General features: G+C 35.6%; 1 non-coding gene and 1 pseudogene across 1 annotated transcript; one reads left to right on the forward strand and one right to left on the reverse strand.

Annotated features, from left to right (window-relative positions):
- Window positions 1–423: 423 nt before the first annotated feature.
- LOC136337129 (small nucleolar RNA SNORA28) lies at window positions 424–541 on the reverse strand. Its single transcript, XR_010731829.1, has one exon. It is a non-coding gene; the product is annotated as a small nucleolar RNA SNORA28 (small nucleolar RNA).
- Window positions 542–4,591: 4,050 nt separating this feature from the next.
- Window positions 4,592–5,225, forward strand: LOC136336029 (nucleoside diphosphate kinase homolog 5 pseudogene; annotated as a pseudogene).
- Window positions 5,226–5,806: the final 581 nt, after the last annotated feature.

Raw genomic sequence — 5,806 nt, forward strand, 5'->3', positions numbered from 1 at the left:
GTATTGTATGATCACCATCCCAAGTCAAGTCTCTTTCTATCACCATTTATCCCCCTCTACCCTCTTTTACCTCCCTCTTTCTCTGTGGTAATTACCATACTATTGTCTGTGCATATGAGGGGTATTTTCCTTAATTCCTTTACCTTTTTCACTCAACTTCCCCAAACTTCCTCCCCTCTGACAGCTGTCAATCTGTTTTCTGTATCTATGACTCTGTTTCTATTTTGTTAGTTTATATTTTTCATTAGATTTCAAATATAAGAGAAATCATATAGTACATGTCTTTCTCTGACTGACTGCTTTCACTTAGCATAATGCTCTCCAGATCCATTCACACTGTTGCAAAAGGTAAGAGTTCCTTCCTTTTTATAGCCGAATAGTATTACATTGCATTAGTACCACTGCTTTTTTTTTTTTTTTGTCATTGTCTAAATCTATATAAGGGCTTGTCTCATCCAGGAGAGAGCACCCAGATAGGTTAGACTTTGTTACTATAGCAAGGTCAAACTGTGTCAGTTTTGTGTACCACAGCTTTTTTATTCGTTCATCTACTGATGGGCTCTTGGGCGGCTTCCAAACCTTGGCTATTGTAAATAACACTGCAGTAACCATAGGGGTGCATATATTCTTTTGATTTAGTGTTTCAGGTTTCTTCAGGTACATTCCCAGAAGTGAAATCACTGGTTCATAAGACAGTTACATTTTTAATTTTTTGAGGTAACTTTATACTGCTTTCCACAGGGCTTATACCAATCTGCATTCCTACTAATGGTGCATAAGGGTTCCCTTTTCTAACATCCTCTCCAACATTTATTGCTTGTTGATTTATTGATGATAGCCATCCTGACAGTTGTGAGGTAATATCTCATTGTAGTTTTAACTTTTTTCTCTTATAATTAGTGACATTGAGCATGTTTTTTTGTTTTGTTTTGTTTTATATTTTTCTGAAGTGAGAAGCAGGGAGACAGAGACAGACTCTTGCATGCATCCAACTGGGATCCACCCTGCAAGTCGACTAGGGGGTGATGCTCTGCCCATCTGGGACACTGCAACGGGAGCCATTCTAGCACCTGAGATGGAGGCCATGGAACCATCCTCCATGCCTGGGCCAACTTTGCTCCAATAAAGCCTTGGTTGCAGGAGGGGAAGAAAGATATAGAGAGAAAGGAGAGGGGAAGGGTGGAGAAGCAGTTGGGTGCTTTTCCTGTGTGCCCTGGGCAGGAATCAAACCCAGGACTTCCATAGGCTGGGCCAATGCTCTACCGCTGAGCCAACCAGCCAGGGTTGAACATCTTTTTTTAAGCGAGAGGAGGAGAGATAGAAAGACAGACTCTCATATGCAGCCTGACAAGAATCCACCCAACAACCCCCGTCTAAGGCCAATCTTCAACTGATCTATCCACAGTGCCTGGGACTGACATTCGAACCAATTGAGCCACTGGCTGCAAGAAGAGAAAAGAGCAAGAAGGGGGAGAGGGAGGAGAAGAGAAAGCAATTAATTGCTACTCATGTGTGCACTAATCAGGGATCAAACTTGGAATGTCCGCTCCAATACTCTATCCAATGAGCAAACCCACCAGGGTCAAGTATCTTTTCATGTCTATTGACCACCTGTATGTCTTCTTTGGAGAAGTGTCTATTCAGGTCCTTTGCCTATCTTTTAATTGGGTTGTTTGTTTTTTTCTGGTGTTGAGTTTTAAAAGTTCTTTATAAATTTTGTATATTAAACCTTATTAGATATATCATTCTTCCATTTGGTGGATTGTTTTTCATTTTTGTTGATGGTTTCTTTGCTGTGCAAAAACTTTTTAGATTGATGTATTTCTGTTTGTTTATTTTTTTCATTGCTTTCTTGCCCAAGGAGATATATCAACAAAAAATTGCTACAAGAAATAACTGACATTATACTGCCTATATTTTCTTCTAGGATTTTTATAGTTTTGAGTCTAACATTTAAGTGTTTAAACTATTTGGAGGTTTTTTCTGTGTATAATGTAAGAAGGTGGTATAGTTTTTTGTTTGTTTGTTTTTTGGTTTTTGGGGTTTTCTTTGTTTTGCTAGAATCTGTCTAAATTTTCCAACATCATTTATGGAATACACTATCTCTACCCTGCTGTATATTTTTGCTTCCTTTATCAAATATTAATTGATCATAAAGGTGTGGATTTATTTCTGGCTCTCTGTTATGTTCCATTGATCTATATACATGTTTTTATGCCAGTACCATACTGTTTTGATTACTATGGCCTTGTAGTATAGTTTGATATCAGGTATTCCTCCAACTTTGTCATTCTTTCTCAAGATTGTGGCTATTCAATGTCTTTTGTGGTTCCATGTAAGTTTTTGGAATATATTTTCTATATAGTTCTGTGAAATATACCATTGGTGTCTTAATTAGAATTGCATTGACTCTATAGATTGTTCAGGGTAGTATGGACATTTAATGATGTTAATTCTTCATAACCATGAACAGGGTAAGTGCTTCCACTTGTTTGTATCTTCTTCATTTTCTTCAGTGTCTTATAAATTTCTAAATACAGGTTTTTTTACATCCTTGGTTAAATTTACTCCTATGTATTTTATTATTGTTGATGCACCTGTGAATGGGATTATTTTTGTAGTTTCCTGTTCATTACTAGTGTATAAATATGCAACCAAGTTTTGGAAATATATTTTGCATCTGACTTAAGATTATTAATAAAGATTCTAAAATGCCAAAGATTTCTTGATTGTAGCAGATGGCAATGAAATTTTTTTATACTTTCTGAGTTCCTTTTCTTAATGACTATTTTCTTTATTATAAATAATAGTGATTTGGGGGTCAAAATTTTACTTATAAATAATATAAGTAGAAAGCCCAAAGAGAATTTAACTCAGGCAAAGAATATATTCAACTTCTCCTTATAAATATTCTTAACTTTTATAATGGCTTTCTTTTTCTGTTTCCCTCTGATGCATTCTTCTGTTGTAAATGTAACAACAGCTCGCAGAATACTAGATACGAGATAGTAAGCTATATTTTCACAAGATGCTAAAGATAGATAGATATTTATGCAGTTATATTGCTCAGATTCTATCAAGAATTTTTCATCTGATTGATAGGATGGAATATAATCTCTTCTCAATAGTGCATTGGGACCAAAAACATAGTGACATGAAGTGAAGAACATACAACTTGTCAGAGAAAGACTTAGAGCCATTCTTGGGGAATTGACTAGATTTTAGAGTTTATTTAGAAGAAACAAAACTTCTCTTTAGCAAAACAGTTATTAAGTGTTTGATATATAAAGTGAACATTCAGTCATTGCAAATGGATGTTTTAAAAGTGCAAATAAAAATAATGGTCTTAAGTGATCCCCACTCACAGACTTGAGTGGGATAAGGAACAATGTGGCAATAGACAAAAGATGTGGAGAGCTTAGATGTTGCAAAAACAGGAGATATTGAGACTGAACTCACACTGAGCTCATTATCTTAGACAAAACTACCCAAGGGTTTTTTTCAATTCTTTAGTGAAAAATAATATAAAAATAAATATATTTTTCCTAATCTGTTGAATATGATTACGCTTGAGTCAACACGGAAATATGTATGGTTTCTATAATCCATTATATAGTATGGATTAAACCATGCCAATGAATCATTTCTTTATTTACATGAAATCCTTTGTCTGTCTTTACTGGCAGGGACTCTTGATGATTGCAGTGAAGGTCCTGATACTAGAGTAACATAGACATGAAACGGTTCACCTTCTAGCAGGCCCTACTGCATGTTTCTTCTTACTTTATGAAACCAGCCAGAGAGACTGACTCTTTGGCTCATAACTTTCCTTACAAGAGTCATGATTTTTTTTCAGCAGTAATTTTTTTGACTACATGCTTATCTTTTGAATTTTCTAACTAATTTTCAATGAATTTTTAAGTCATTTGGGACAGAACTATTCAGTTAAACTAAAATGTATGTGTTTTATGTGTGCCAGTGTATTTGTGTTTTGAAATATCTCCTAATTTTTGTGAGTAGTAGTATATCAAACAAATGAGCTCTGTACAAAGCAGACCAGGAGGAGTTGAAATAAGAAGATAGCACCCACAGTTTGTTGTTGCTGCTATTTTACTATTTTGCTTTGGCAGTACATTAAAAAAACAAGATTGGCTATGACTTATGTTACCTGTGCATTAGGTATTTTCCAATGGCATTGGCTTGTGCCTGCTTTAATAACCAATTTCTTAACATTATAGTTAGGTATTTGGAGTAGGGTATTATCAGAGTGAAATAATAGCTTAGATTGAATTTGGGTTTCAAAATTAAAATGACCTTTGAAAAGCTCTTCAATAGCCCACAAAGTGTGAGTATTATACCTTCTCTCCATCAGTCCCAAACAACCAATTTGTCTTTCGCTATAGCAGCAAATAGCTATTTTCTTGACTAGGCATCAGATAAAACAAGTTACATACATTTTTAAGAGCCATCTTGAATAAGAATGTGCATTTTTAATCACAAAAAAGCACACTCATCATGGGAGGACTACACGCAACTACACTGCAGTTGATACATGTCAAGAATCTCTTAAATTGTACCTCGAAAAGCCAGAATGGAAATATCAATGCCTCCACCTCAGATATATGTAGAAAAACTCTGGCCATTATCAAACCAGATATTGTTGGCAAAGGAAAGGAGATACAAAATATTATTCTCAGATCTAGATTCACCATCATTCAGAGAAGACAACTACATCTCAGCCCTGAGCGATGTAGCAACTTTTATGTGGAACAGTATGGGAAAATGTTTTTCACCAATTTAATAGCTTACATGAGTTCAGCACCACTTGTTGCCATGATATTAGGTAGACATCAAGCCATCTCTTACTGGAAGGAATTTTTGGGAGCAAGTAATAGCTTAATAGCTAAGGAGACACACGCAGACACTCTAAGGGCAATTTATGGCACAGATGACCTAAGGAATGCACTTCATGGGACTTATGATTTTGCTGCAGCAGAAAGAAAAATTTGATTCATGTTTTCTGAAGTGATTTTTGAGCCCATTCCAATTGGACAAGCTGCTAAGGACTATTTAAATTTATATGTAATACGAACTCTGCTTAAAAGACTCACAGAACTTTGTAAGCAAAAACCAGTAGATCCTTGTATTTGATTAGCAGGCTGCTGAAAAATAATTCCAACAAACCTAAACTTTGTCACCCTCCAATTGCAAAAGAATATAATTAAAATAAAGACCTCCAAAGAACAAATCACAAACAAACAAACAAAAATGCACATTCATTATAGTAAGATGCTTGCATTAGGAGAGGGCTATGGGGACTTTGTTCTCATGACACACTCATATGAGGTCATTCCTTCAAGTAGAACGCCAGGTAAAGCATGGGTAATTATAAATAGTGTGTGTGTGTGTGTGTGTGCTGTCTTTGGCTAAGCATGTAGGATAACTACACTGTGAATGCAACCTGACATAATGGATTCAGTTTGGTTCCTTCAATAGTCAGACTTTTGTATAAATTGCTTTTTAATCCATTATTTGTTTCTGAACCTTTCAGAATGTTTATTCAAACTTATCAAGACTAAGAATATTCTTTAACCTTCTTCTTATGGTAGCCTCACTGTTCTACCTGCTGAGACTCGAACAAACAGCAGGGTGTCTTAGAAACATTTTTTGTTACTGCTATAGTTAGATGCTTCCTCAGAGACTCTAGGAATAGCAACAACCAGGAGACTCTATCAACATTATAGCTACCTGCCTAAGCTTTGGTTAATCTTCTAGAACCTGGAGCTGAGGTAGAGGAAGTGGGTGG

This window comes from Saccopteryx bilineata, chromosome 4 (assembly GCF_036850765.1).
Source record: "Saccopteryx bilineata isolate mSacBil1 chromosome 4, mSacBil1_pri_phased_curated, whole genome shotgun sequence".
In the NCBI taxonomy this organism is placed as follows: Eukaryota; Metazoa; Chordata; class Mammalia; order Chiroptera; family Emballonuridae; genus Saccopteryx; species Saccopteryx bilineata.